Source organism: Protopterus annectens, chromosome 10.part0 (assembly GCF_019279795.1).
Source record: "Protopterus annectens isolate FY-2018-M chromosome 10.part0, PAN1.0, whole genome shotgun sequence".
NCBI lineage: Eukaryota > Metazoa > Chordata > Ceratodontiformes > Protopteridae > Protopterus > Protopterus annectens.
The window spans coordinates 751640918-751656176 of record NC_056744.1 but is presented as its reverse complement, the minus strand read 5'-3'; the positions used below and the strand labels follow the sequence as shown (position 1 = coordinate 751656176).

The following is a 15259-nucleotide window of genomic DNA, read 5'->3' as shown; positions in this document are numbered from 1 at the left end:
GCTGGTAAAGTTATTGCACAGGAGACAAGGCGTTTTACTACAAGCCTAAACAGTCAAGGTCTTCTGGGACCAAGTGTGGTGCAGGACTGCAGTGCTATGGGTAGCTGTAATAGAACAGTATTACAAGTCTGAAGGTCACGAGTATGACACTGCATGCAAAGTCCAAGGTACAGCAGATTGCCAGTGATATGTCCACCACAGGCAATTGGTCATCAACAGAAAAGCATCTCACAAAGGAGGAGGAGTTTCTGATAACCCTGTTCAGGACAGATGAGAGAACCCTTATTACTGGCTGTATCATGGTTGTAGAAACTGGGCTGGTAATGACTGCTTGAGTCTGTGGAAACAATATATGACCCTCTACATGCTGCATCATGCCAAGGAACTGGTATAGGTATCTTTAAGCTGATGCCAGTGAAATTCATAACATGTCCTTTGTTGGACACTTTAAGTTCCCGTAGCAAAGATGGTTAATATTCCACAAGCCATCATGTCTACTGGGACTGGCATTCCATGCATCTTCTTGACTCCATGTCTGGGTGGAACATATCCACTAACTCTCATAAAGTAACTCTGGCCACACAGTAGCAGCCAATCATGTCCTGGTAATGGGAGTGATGTGTGTCATCCTTTGGTGGATACATCTGCAACACAGAGGACAATCATCTGCAACACTGTGGAACCTGTCAACAACAGTAAATAATAATGCATATTAGTCTACTAATGCAAATTTTACTCATAGCATTAGACACAAGTGAAGCTCCTGTACTTAGGAAAATCCTTGTGGTCAGACTACTCACTGTGGCGTATTGTGGTAGCTTTATACCTTTCTAAATTACTCAGTCATGCTTGATTTCATAATTTGAATATGTGTCAACTCTCATTAGTATGTTGGTAGCCATTTGCTTACCATTATGAAGTCACTGGCATATCATGCATACTTTTCACTGGTAGTATAGATATGCTAATTGTGTTTTTGAATTGCTCCTTCCCTGCATGTTGCCTCACAACACACTTTCACATAACATTATGCACTAATTTAACTCCTTGTCTGGTAGGCATTCCTTTATCATTACTATGGTGCTCAGGTATGTGTTTTACATGTCAAAATTCAAATGGTGCAAACCTGGCAGTCATTTTCATAGATTTCCTAAGGCAGACTCAAATCTTTGCAAACCTGTGGTCGTTTTTCAATATTGCGTGTTCCCTATCTGCATGAATAGCTTCTTATAGCTTATTCCAAGGCTACATGGAAGCTTCATTATGAGTGGCCTATTCCGTGGCAACAGTCCTTGGAGGTGATATTAAAACAGGAAAGTGCTCTTTACTTCTGCTCAGAGAATAGTTTTCATTGTTGTAGAGGTTCCCAGTCATTTCTGGCCTTGTAGAGGGTCCAGCAGGTCATGACTGTTACAGCCAGGTTAAGACACAACACAGGGTTCATGTTCAGATTTAACTGTATCTTCTGAGCCTTGTGGTCACTATTATCTTGATAGTGCCATTGCAAGTTTGAAGATTTGCATTTTGCAGTGGGTAGTAATGTAACAGTGGCTTCAGAGCCACCACAAGCTCACTGAGCTTACCTTGGTTTCAAACCCATGTTACTGGTTCTGGGACTGGTGGAAAATTCCTACTAATCCTTTGGTGAGCCTTTCTTTTCTGTGACCTAACCAACTGCAAATTTTGGCAATGGATACTCTACGAAGTGAGAAGCCAAACTTGGCTCCCACACAATGCAAGGAGAGTGATTTTCTGTACAGAAAATCTTAAAAGACATTTTTTAGTTAAAATGCAGTGCTCCTCTGTCCTACTCACAAAGTGGAAAAAGTATACATATATTAAAAATAAAGTGCATATTTAAATAACAGACATGCATGCAAGCATTACAAAGCTATTAACTACATTTCAGCAGCTTCTGCATTGACAGCCAATTAAATATACCTCTGCGTATCTGAGATGTAATAGAAAACAGAAGGCAGCTTGAAATCCTACCTTAAGGCCAATTAACTGCACTACGGGGAATTCACATTAGGTCATATGACAGCTCATACCAGCAACTCTAGGCTGCTGAGTCATGCAACATAAGAACTGAGGTATAATTTCCAAGCTTCCTATACTGATTTCTAGTTCAGGGTAAAGTCGCATAACTCTAAAAGACAGAAAAAGAGATGAAGTTTAGATGTTAGAAGTTAAGATGAAGAAAAAAATAAAATAAAAGTACGGTGAATGCATGGGTTAAACCAGGTGGTGCTTAACTAATCTTGATATTGGCTATAGAACTAGCCTTTTTGTTTTTAGAGATATCTTTTTACTTCTAGCTTTTAGAATGTGAACATGTTTAAGATACTTTTTACACCATACACATTACAGTTTTTACCCTAAGTTTGCTGCACACACCTAGCTCAGTTTTGCCATAGGCAGTTCTAGAAGAACGTGATGCAGCACATGCACGTATACACGTATGCAAATGCATCCCCCCACACACACGTACTCGTTGGCAAAATTAGAAAAAGAAAGAAGAAACAGGAGAGTTACAAACGAATGTATGTTTTCAGCAGTTAGATAAAACATGACTGTAGAAGCACTCACGGTATTAACTAAATGGGCTGCATTTCACTGCTGAGCTATGAAGTGCTGGGTAAAATTTTCAGTTAAAAAGTTTGTCTCAAAGGATGATATTTTAACTTGTGTACCCATGACAATGTTCATACCATGTTTTCTTCTCATTTTACAGTTGATTTCTTTCACAAGTACACATATAAATATTACAAAGCTAGTCAGAGGTATTCTTGTGAAAGTTGCACAAATGTAGCCTTATGTCTACTATATACTGGTACACATGTAAATCATACGAGGGTCTACTATATAATGGTACACATGTAAATAATATGAGGGTCTACTATATACCGGTACACATGTAAATAATATAAGGGTTTACTATATACTGGAACATATGTAAATAACACGAGGACAGTGTTAGATATTTATGAGAATGTTGAATGAAATTCAGACATTTACACTCTTTCTTTACAGGTTTACCAGTTAATTTTTTTACAACTTCTAGTGTATATTGCTTTAAATTCTACTATGATTGAATATTTTCATCTATGCTGTATATTGTCTTAAAGTTTATTATAATTTGACATTGTCCAAATATGCTGTCTTATTTTGTTAATTGCTTGCATTATTTGAATTCTATTATTCTTTTAATGCCTTGCTTTGATTTTACTGTTGGTGTTTCTGAACAAGACACTGTCGTCTTTGTCATCATGTCCTGGGTTAACTGAAAAGGGTCCTTAGGCTAGTTCACTTACCTTGCAAGTAAATGTGATGGAATTTCTTAAAAAATGGGAACCAGAAATAGAAAACTGAGAGTTGTATGAGTGAATATCTGTCAGATGAAAAAATAGAATCATGATATTTGCTAATTATTGAAACATTTAAAACAGTGCTTTCAGCACCCGTTGTAAGGACCCCCACATGTTAATTATAGTATAGTCATTTTACAAACCCATTTCAAAGTATGATTTTGATATGTGAGAAACCATCTTTAAGAACAAACTGCTTGAATATAGGGGAAGACTTTGTGAAGTAAGTCTCTATTCATGATTTATTGAAAATTTGTGTCTCAGGTGTTTAAAAGTGATGCCATCTTAATTGAATATTGACTAAATGAAATGCAACCCATATCCTTTATGACTAATTTTATTCTGAGTGAGGGCACATTTTCAGAATACACATATTGCAATCTCATTTTTATGAACTATATAATATTGTTTGTACATATAATATTGTGTTGCACAGTTCCATTTAGAACACTTAGTGATCCACTGTGGTGATCCCTAACTGGGAAAAACCGAAAGAAGAAGAAGAGGAAGTGTTTATTTTGGGATGGAATTGAAATGTATAATAACAATGTTTCAGTTAATGATATCAGATACTTTTTCATTGGTATGCACTGTGGTGGTGGTGCTGCGGTAATGTTGTCGCCTCACAGTAAGATGTTGTCCTGTTGAATTCTCAGCTAGAGCGTCTTCTGTGTGGAGACATGCATGAATGGGCGTACCTTCGTTGAAGGTTGTGCATCAGAGCTGGCAACTCGGCACGTAAAAACCTACTGCCAATCATTAGCGGACCGGAGTTCCACTGTGGCGACCCCTAACCGGGAAAAGCCGAAAAACACAACAATGTTATAAAGCTGGGTGTAAAATATGAAAACGTTCCCAAATCAGGGAACTCCGTTCACCAAATTACAGACGTTCCCTCCTTTGTCATCTGCTACTGTTTTAACTTGAATCTGTCAGAACAGATTTTTATGCAGTATGGAAATATCATTGTATAATTCCTTCTTGAAATGTGATGTATTTTAAGTGTAAGAAATATATTTTTCATGATGAGAACATGCATTTGACAGCGCTGATATACATGAGGAAAGGCCTTGAGTAGTCTCATGAAAACTACTTGAATTGTACAATAAAATGTACCCAAATTGTGTCTGCTTGTTCAAACATCTATAGAACAATACTAAGCTTTAAAAAACGAACATATGATTCACTGTTACTGCTCAGCAGTGTGTGTAAGTGTATATATATATATATATATATATATATATATATATATATATATATATATATATATATATATACATACAGTTCTTTATGTATTTTATCATTGACTATTACAGCTGACAGTTTATTTCTATGGTAGTATACAGGTTTAAGGAAAGGATGGGGTTATGGGAGGTTAGTTGCTAATGTGAAGTAATATAGTGATATTTCATGTTTTTATACTTTGTTGGGAGCATGTATTTCACATATAATTGGTCAGACTGAAAATGTAGAGCATTAATATCTACTGAAGGCTATACAGTATTATGTGTGTTCTCATGAGTCACAACCTGTAAACATCCTTTAGTTTCAGTAACCTATGCTGCTGTTCAGTGAACTGCAAAATACCGACTCCACTTTAATGAAACTGCACTTAAACGAAAACACAGTATGCTGAATCTCACTTTGTTGAAGAAGGATCGGCAGTGCCATTTTTGTCGCAGAACAGGTATGGTGTTTTTTCTGTGATGTTTAAATTAGTAACGAGAGTGGAATGTATGCAGCCATTGGAGCTTCTTGATATGGAATGCAGTACAGTGCAGATAAGGAAATATACCCTTTTCCCCACTGCAGTGTGATCTCAGAGTTGGTATAGATAATTTGCAGGGGGTGTTGGGGGTGCAGAGGGTCTTGTCCCCCTGCAAAAATGTGTTTGCAATGTAAATTCTACTTGTAATTTTGGAGAACTGTAATTCGACATACTGTGTTCTTGTTTAAATGCAGTTTCATTAAATAATATAGCAATAACCCACACCTGGGTGTGGGTAATGCTGGATTTACCCACGGTTGGTCTGGTTTGCTCACAAGGGCAAAGCCCGAGTGGCCAAACAATGCCAACCGTGGGTAAATCCAGCATTACCCACACCCAGAAGTGGGTTATTGCTATTATACAATGACATTATTTAAGAAAAAAAATAATTACTTTTCTTAAATAATGGCATTGTGTAATTCCTTCTTGCTGCCCTTCCACAGCTGTCTGGTATTCTGCGGCAGTTCTGATGTACTGCGCATGCGTATGCCTACACAGTACATCAGAGCTGTGGGCAATAGCAACGGAGAAGGCAAGATCTCCGTTGCTTTTTGCAAACTGTTTCGCTATGTTAAATGGGTTTAACATAGCAAGACAGCTTTAAAAAAAGCAACGGAGAATCTCTGTTGCTTTTTTTAAAGCTGTCTCACTATGTTAAACCCATTTAACATATCGAGACAGTTTTGACAAAAGCAACGGAGAAAGCAAGATCTCCGTTGATTTTTACAAACTGGGGGTTGTTTGGTTTGCCTAGTTGAAGGAATTGTATGTTTGTAATGTTGCATTGAGTAGTGGCAGTGTCTGTGCAAAGGACCATGGAACAGTGTAGGTATGGTATTTTTCCTTTTCTTGCAAGATCTCAGTAAACATAATATTGCTGAGCTTCTGCTGAATAGGGTTTTAAGAAATTTGCACAGTATTTTATGAATGGAGTAGCTCATGTGTGGTTTTGTGCTATAGTTCTGAATTTGTTTTTATCTTTTTTTTACCTGAGATGTAGCTATTTGATCTGAAATGCTGTGTGTGGCAGTAAGCTTCAAGTGTACTCTGTTAGTAGGGTGTTACATTTTTGTGCTGCTTTCTCTATCACACACTTCCATTTTAATTTTTTTTTATCTTCCTAGTGACTCTGTTTGATTAGTATACCTGCCTCTTCCTAGTGGCTCTGTTTGATTAGTATACCTGCCTCTTCCTATTGGCTCTGTTTGATTAGTATACCTGCCTCTTCCTAGTGGCTCTGTTTGATTAGTATACCTGCCTCTTCCTAGTGGCTTTGTTTGATTAGTATACCTGCCTCTTCCTAGTGGCTCTGTTTGATTAGTATACCTGCCTCTTCCTAGTGGCTCTGTTTGATTAGTATACCTGCCTCTTCCTAGAGGCTCTGTTTGATTAGTATACCTGCCTCTTCTTAGTGACTCTGTTTGATTAGTATACCTGCCTCTTCCTAGTGGCTCTGTTTGATTAGTATACCTGCCTCTTCCTAGTGGCTCTGTTTGATTAGTATACCTGCTTCTTCCTAGTGGCTCTGTTTGATTAGTATACCTGCCTGGCTTTTACATGTTTTGCTCCTTGTTTGTTTCTGTTTTCATGGTCCTCACATAAAAGTATTTAACTTGACTGACTAAGCATGAAGTGAACTCTACTTAGAGGAGTGTTTACATTTTTGAAGCTGAGTTTTCTGTTTTTCATTTCTGTTTTCCCTTGGTTTTAATCTCCCTGGTTGCCCACTTTAGCTGAATCACTGTTTGTTGCATACCTCTGTTTTAATACTCCTCAGGTGCTGTGTGGTGACTAAGTTGCAAGTGAACCGTATGAGAAGGTTAAATTTGTAAATGACTTTTCTGTTACACGTGTCTGTTTTCCCCTTGTTTTACTCTACCTAGTGGTCCTCTGCAGTTGATTTGTATTCCTGCCCAGCCATCTTTTCTCATGAGTGGCTGTAGGCAAGAACTATTATGTGTTGCACGTAATGCAAAGATGCATGTTATGGGGGAACAACTGAGACAGTGGTAGTTGAGCTTTATGCAAGTGCTTCTTCTTGCTTTTCTTATTTTAGGTTTTTCCCATTTCCATAAGTGACTTTTGTCTTTGGTAAGATACTGAGGACATCTTGACAGGGCTGCATTTTGTCATCTAGCTAAATGGCTGTTTAGCATTGTAAATATTGTTACGGTGCATAGTTGCACACATATAAATGACTCATGGTTATTCAAATTCTGTAGTAATGAGACATTGGGCTGTTCTACTGTTTGCTGGGTGCAGTTACTGCAACTAAAAGCTGGCATGTTAAACTGGTTGAGTAGATCAACTATGTGAGACTGAAGTTGCCATGTACAGCTTGATAAAGCAAGTGAAAGAAAAGGTAGACTACGGCAAATTGGATGTGCATAGTTAAGGGTTTTCTTATGCAGAGATTAACAAGCAGGGAAAAAATCTATTATCACATGGAAAGCTGCACAACTAGGACTGCTAAAATGACTTTAGACAGTGAAAACAGATATGCTCATCCAAAGAGGCATCAAAACCTTGGCTACATGGAGTGCTGCATAGTCTGTTGATGTGCCTGCATTAATGACACATCTACACAGGTAGCCTGAATCAAGTAGTCTGCAGCTCTAAAGGGTAAAATGGTGGTTCATGAAAGAGAGTTGTAATCAGGGAATAGCAAGTACTGGTGCCAGTCCTGGGTATCTTAGATAGACTATCTGCTTATAGACTGGAAGTGACAAACTGTGGCAATGAGTGATACCTCTCTTGTATGGATGTGCACAGTACTGTGTGTGTGTGTGTGTGGGGGGGGGGTATGTGTATGTGCTTTTCCTGCATGCTTGCCATCTGTTCATATCCATATAGCTTGGATCTGTGACAGAGCAAACCAAAACTGTCAGTTCATGCAGAAGAGTAAAGCTCTACTGTATTCAGGAAGTGGGTCCCATGGTCCGGGATTGGATCCCTTCAGCCACTGACTGCTTACTGCATACCTGACATCAAAGGGCAGGTGAAGTCTTATGCTTTGCTCCCTGTCAACTGGCTGGTAGGTGAGGGCAGCGGCTTGCACTGGTAATGTTTGACCTGTCAGATAACTCTTTCTTTATCTTGTGCACTCTTGATGTGTTGTGAATATGGTCCTGGAGGGCTGACAGTAGAACCAAGATGCTTCCTTTGTGAGAATTTGCATGGCTATCAGCAGCATAAAAATACATCAGCAAGCCTAGCACATCAGTGTGGTGCAGCTTGTGCCACTGCACTAATTTCTATTTAATTTTTGCCTTTATTCACTCACTGTTTTGATTTATGATCATGATTCAACAAGTATATGTTTCTCTACGATCATAACCTTACCATATATATTCTTGCTTACTAGTTATATCATTTGCATGTGTTGCAGTCCTGGATGTAGTACATGCATTTGAGTCCCATCTTCCTGAGTCCAAATCACTGAAGCCTGATTTAGTAAACATTCTTGAAACTACACAAATATCTTATGTGGTGGAAAAACGACACCACTCCTCACCCCAAGAAGGGAGATTCACCCTCTACACCATTCACTTAATATAGTAGCCAATATGCTCCTGCACTGTTACATTTTATTCAGTAGTTTACTTGTTTATGAACTGATGCTTTATTGCTTAAAATGTGATGTCATTCTATGATTGTTCTATTATCCAATCCACTGTATGTTTTTGACATTATTTCTTTTTATCAGTCATGTTTTGTGATAATGAGTACTTGCGTGAGTGTTTGTAGATTAGGATTAGAATAAGGGCTAGTGAAAGGGATTGCTTTAGTGATGCATGCATGCATACCCATGTTTGCTATGGGATCTGAGTATATTCATAGGTTCATAGGTAGGTACTAGGCTATTGGCCCTAGGGCATAATTAAGCCTAGCCAAAATGTTTCAGCTTGCGCCTCCCACGTGATTTAGTTACCTGCGCTTCTATCGAGCAGGGCAACAGAAGTGATTCCTGGGGGGAATTTTCTGTTCCCCATCCTCTCATCATGTTTCCTCTTGAAGAGTGCTAATGAGTAGGTCTGCCTCACATATATGGGGACCTTATTCCAGAGCAGGGGGAGTCTCTGGGACACAAATCTGTCCCTCCAGCAAGTCCTGTTTATTGTTGAGGTCAGGTTAAGTTCCTTAGAGCGTGTAGCTCAGATAGATTGGGTTTTCCTTAGGTGGAGCATTTCCAGCAATTCGGGGTTTGACATAGCCTTGTATGTCAGGCAGAGATCAACTCTGAGTAACCGATATGCAACCGAGTACAGTTGGAGTTTTTTTTAGCCTGGTGGCATAGGGCATCTGTTTTAGGCCCGTTATCCTCTTGGTGAGGTATTTTTGAGGCCTCTCCAGTTGTTGCAGGTGTTGTACTCAATAATGGGTCTAATGAGTGATGAGTAGAGGGGGACAATAACTTCCTTTTTTTCTAGATGCAAACACCTTTGTGATAAGGTGGGCCATGTAGAAGTATTTTCTAACCACTTTAGTGATGTGGTTATCAAAGGAGAGGTTTCTATCCACCTGGGTCCCTAGGTCTCTTATCACACTCTCTGTATTAAGTGAGCTGCCACCTATGTGGTAATTCGTAGGTACTTGCTTTTTCCTGAAGGGGATGACAATGCACTTTTTTGGCATTTAGCTTGAGGCCATGATTTTGGCACCATGTATCTGTTTCAGTGAGACCCTTTTGAAGGATATCTACATCAGTAGGAGTCTCAGTTATGGCATCCAGTTTGCAGTCATCTGCAAACTTTGTTAGCCATAGTCCCTCTGTGTTTGCTTGTACCTCGGAGGAGTAAATACCAAACAGGAGAGGTCCCAAGACTGAACGGACCTAGCGTTTCCTATTTTCACTGAATGGGTTCTGTCCGTGAGCCAGTTAGCAACTCATCTTGTAATGTAGGGGTTTATATTTAGGTAAGTGAGTTTGTCTATAATTCCCGAGTGGGGAATGGTATCAAAGGCTTTTGCAAGGTCAAGGTATGCCATGTGGACTACCTTTCCCTCTTCGATTGCTTTGGTGACCATCTCGAAAAAGTTAACCAGGTTTAGAAGACATGACCTGCCCTTTATGAAACCAAACTGGGTAGGGTCTAAGGTTTGTAGGTTCCCAATGTTGTTGTTTATGAGTTTCATGATGATGCGCTCCATGGCCTTGCAGACAAGGCTCGTCAGGATGATGGGGCGATAGTTCCTGGGGTCAATGGTGGCTCCTCCCTTGTGAAGCGGGACAACAGTTGCTGTGCGCCACTCAGTGGGTGCATAGCCTGAGGTGAGGCTGTGGTTGAACATGGTATTTAGGTGAGGGATTAGTTCGTTTTGGAGTTCATGTAACATGCAGCCTGGGATGCTGTCTGGTCCCATGGATGCTGTGTTTTTTGCTTTAAAAAGTGCCATTTTCACCTGGGTGTCTGTGATTACAGGGGCAGCACAATCTTCTGGTATAGATATGGGCCCTTTAGGGGGTGAGGGTGGGGTAAAGTTTGCACTGAACCTATCTGCCAGTATATTGGTGATATTAGCTGGTTCTGTGAATTTTGAACTGTTGTGCTGTAGCTCAGAGCAGATCTGAGAGTTGCCATTTAGGTTCTTGACATAGCTAATAAATGCTTTGTGGTTGTCTTTGGTGTCTTTTGTGATTTTTTCTTTCAAAGCTCGCCTTTGAAGATTTTATAAGGGATCTTAGCTTTTTGCTAATGTTGGTCAGGGAGCTCCTCCATTCCTGGGTTTTTACTCTTTTTTTGTAATAATTTCTTCCATCTATTATAGAGCTTGTTTATGGCCAGGGTCCACCAGACTGGTTTCCTTTTTTGGAGGAATTGGTCTTGGTCCATGCACTCATGTAAGTGCTTACAGAGTGCTTTTGTGTAGGCTACAGCAGATTCAACCAAATTGTAATTCTGCATGGGAGTAACGAAGTTTGCCACCTCCGTTTTAAGTAGCATAAAGTTAGCTTTGGAAAAGTTTTTCACTGTGGTTTCCTTGGAGGGAGGGTGGTATGTGGATATCGAGGGTGATGAGTTTGTGGTCTGATCTAACCAGTGAGAAATTTACCTCGGGTATGGAGCACTTGTCCCCTATGTTGGTGATGACTAGGTCTAGTATATTGTTGCCCCTTGTGGGAGTGTTGATAAGCTGGTCCAGGGCATTTGAGTTAATATATTCCAGGAAGCGTTGAGCAAAGGTATTAGTGCTTGAGCAGTTTTCCCAGTTGATGTTTGGGTAATTTAAATCACCCAGTATTAGGGTGTTTGGTTGGACCCTCATGTTTTCCAGTACCTTGAGGAATGAGGATATGGGGTCTTGGGGTAGGGATGGTGATCTGTAGCAAGCTACAATCTGTATTGCAGTTTTGCCCATTGTCAGTTGCACTTGGATGATCTCTGAGGCATCATAATTTACAACTAGTCTGGAGGTGTGGTTATCCTTGATAAATATGGATATGCCTCCTCCTTTGGTGTTTCAGTCCAGGTTTTGTGGCTGAAATGTGTGGTATGAGTTGTAGCCTGGAATCGCTGGGGTGCTCTCTTGAGCCTTGAACCAGGTCTCAGTTATTGCACAAATATCGATGTTCTCCATTTTGAAAAGAGCCTCGAGTGAGTGCATTTTGAGGTTTAAACTCCTGGCGTTGTGCAGCATTACTTTCAGTTTATTGTCACTGGCACTTATTACAGTGGTGGGTTTGTGTTTTGAGCCTTGCCTAAAAAAAGGCACATGTGTTCACATGTTTCTGGTTTAGAGTTAAAATATGAGCTATGGAGGGGGACAGATTTAGCCTTGTGGGTGTCTGAGTGTGTGTTTGTGTGAGCAAGCATCTTTTGTAGTGGTACTGTTAAGGAAAAAGATTTTCATAAGGTAATGCATATAGCTGGGGTTAGGATTAGGGTTGGCACAGATATGTAAGGGGGTACAAGGGGCAAAGCACTAATTTTAATACCATTTTATTAACCATGAGGCTACTGAATTTCTTTTGAAAGATTTTTGTTCACAGTAGAAAATCTGAGGATTTATCTATATATAGTATAAAATATCATTCCAATCTGTTTTAGCTGATTAATTCCCAAGATGGGGTAGAAAGGATAAAGAAATGGAAAGGTAGAAATGGGAGATTCTGTAAAGTCTTTGGAAGGAAAACTGATTTAAAGAGATGTATAAGGTAAAATAAAGATGGGGACAGGAACATGAGTTATAGTGTAGGGTGGAGATAATGGGGTGTGGAGGATGAGTAATGAGTAGATGTCAGACATCAGTGAGAGATTTGCATTTCAGACTGGTGCAGAGGTAGTACAGAATGTTGAAAAGATGAGAGGAAGAAGGATAATGGGAGACAGAGGAGTGTTGGAGGTGGGTGGAGGAAGAGGCAGGAAACATGCTCATGTGGTGATAGTAAAATGTGGTTCAGGAGGAATGGAAAAGAATGCAAAGTATCTAGAGAGACATTTATAGAAACAAGATTGCAAGTTGATGGACATTATTAGGCAGGTATAAGTAGATAATGTTGGAAGAAAAAGGGAGAAATGCAAAGAGATGAGAAAAGATACAAGACAGGGAGTCTGGGTCAGAAGAATAATGCAGGGAAATAGTGGGATTAGTTGGGTGACGGTCATAGTGAGAGATGGAGCGGCATATTGATAAGTGAAGAAAGTGGGAGTGGTGATTGGGCTACGATTGTACTATGAGGTACTATGAGGTTGAGATTAGAGGTGGAAGAATACAAGGGTAGAATAATGAAATGACAGGTATAATGTTATAAATATATAGACTGCAGTAGAGTGGGCGATAGCATGCTTAATAAGTGCAGAAAGTATATGTGATGGTGCCACACTCTGTTTCATTCAAGACATAAACAGAATATGTCAGGAGGGATAGTATGATCTGTATCTTTATGTTTTAAAAATGTGTAAAATGGAGGTTAGTATTAGAAACTTTATTCTGTTGCAAAGCAATAAGGAAATTGGAATGTTATGCATATCTTATATGGATTGCTTTGCAAGCTAAATAAATGATTTAGAGAAAAAAAATAAGAAATATAGAGGTTCATAGGTTCCTGTGTTCCCCATTGCACTTTCAGTACCATTATCCTCGGGATTCATTAAGGCCTCATGGTCATGCTAAATGTTAATGAGATATTCCGGGGACAGACATATCCTAATTAGCCATGTGCTGTCTCCTTGGGACTACCTCCAGGAAGAAGGCATCTACAAACCAGTGTGATTCAGGAAAGCACTCTGACATGTAGAAAAAACATGGTCATCCCCAACACATTGCGATATTTAACACTTTCAAAAGGTCATTATCTAGTGCCTGCTGAAAACATATTATGGAGATCAGAGAAGAAACTCTAGACCACCAGGGATTACTCTTAAAGTGCCATAATGGCATCAATGGCAGAATGGGGATTGGTGGGAGGGATACATTAGGCTAACAGAAGTTATTCTTAATGTACAATAATAGCACTAATGGCAGGACGGCGATAGGGTGGGGATAAACATGTCCTCTAGGGATTACTGTTAAGGTTGTTATAATAGGACCAAAGGCATTATGTGGATCACAGTATGGGGGGAGGATACACTAAACCACCAGGAATTACTCTTAAAGTGTTGTAATGGCACCAATGGCAGTATGGGGATAGGGCATGGGGAAACCACTAGACACCAGGAAATACTTAAAGCAAATGCCATAACAGCACTGACAGCACAGTGGGGAACAGAGGACGGGGCTAGACTAGATCAACAGGGCATAATAGATAGCTGCTGTAATGGCACTGCTATAATGGTATTGTAACTGTTATGGGGTGGTAGAAACCAGTGGCGGGCAGACAGGTTAGGGACAGGTACAGGGACTGTGGTGTGGGTGTGTGTGTGTGTGTGTGTGTGTGTGTGTGTGTGTGTGCGTGTGTGTGTGTGTGTGTGTGTGTGCGCGCGTGTGCGCGCACGTGTGCATCTGTGTTTATGTGTGTGTGTTTATGTTGTGTGTACTTATGTGTGTGGGAATACCACTGCCTACACAAGCAGCAGCTTACTACCGTGACTGCATGTTGTGGAAGTAAATGCAATTCATAAACATGCAAACTAAATGATAATGAGGTCTTACTTCATTGTGGTTAACATATCTCTGAATCACAAATGGGCATGTCATGGGAGAAGTGCCATTTTAGCATGAGCCATACAGTTCTTGCTAGACTCTTTAATGAATTCACAGGGGAAATTCAACATTTTTTTGCATGACTGGGATTTCAAACATATATATATATATATATATATATATATATGTATATATATATATATATATATATATATATATATATATATATATTTTTATATATATATATATATGTATATATATATATATATATATATATATATATATATATATATATATATATATATATATACAGAGAGAGAGAGAGAAAGAGATTTATAGACAGATATATAGACAACATCACATACTACTGAGGTAATGTAGTTTTCCAGCCATAAGAGTAGTGCACACTTTCCTTAAGGAAGAACAAAACAAAGAAAAAAACAAAGATCTAGCTGTACAGGACTAATGAAGCTGTAACAAGGTAGGAAGGATGAACGTACTCTTCTCTTGCTTTAACTTAAACTGTGGTTTGATCAAGCAATACCATCTTAAATCCTGTTTTCTTCTTTTTTAATAAGAATGCAAAGTTATCTTTTACATGGCTCTTGCGTCATATGACAACAGTCTATTTACTAATTCATATGTCAATATCATTCCTGTACAACTAGTTTTATATATATATATATATATATATATATATATATATATATATATATATATATATATATATAGATGTGTGTGTGTGTTTGTGTAAAAGTCATAAGAACTATTAAACCAGTGAACAATCTTATTTGAAAAACTGTCATTCCAAGGTTTTGAAATATTGAAATATCTCCTTACAGAGATTCAGGGAACTTTAGAAAAAAAAGTAACACAATCATACTGCTGTAAATAGCACTATCAGAATTAAGCTACGATGCCTGTCGGGGATTAGGCATGCATAAAAGTTGACAGCCTGTACATACTGAGGATAATGTTACATAACTAAGCCATGTGTCTATGAAAACATATGTGTACCATGCTATACCAGATCACAGCT

The 15259-nt window shown here is 39.1% G+C and overlaps 1 long non-coding RNA gene across 1 annotated transcript in view; it reads left to right on the top strand.

Annotated features, from left to right (window-relative positions):
* Nucleotides 1-15259, top strand: part of LOC122813315 — a 236008-nt gene that overhangs the window by 141697 nt on the left and 79052 nt on the right. The window contains exon 5 of the long non-coding RNA XR_006366661.1: nucleotides 4915-5055. This is a non-coding gene — a long non-coding RNA (uncharacterized LOC122813315). The remainder of the gene's footprint in view (nucleotides 1-4914; nucleotides 5056-15259) is intronic.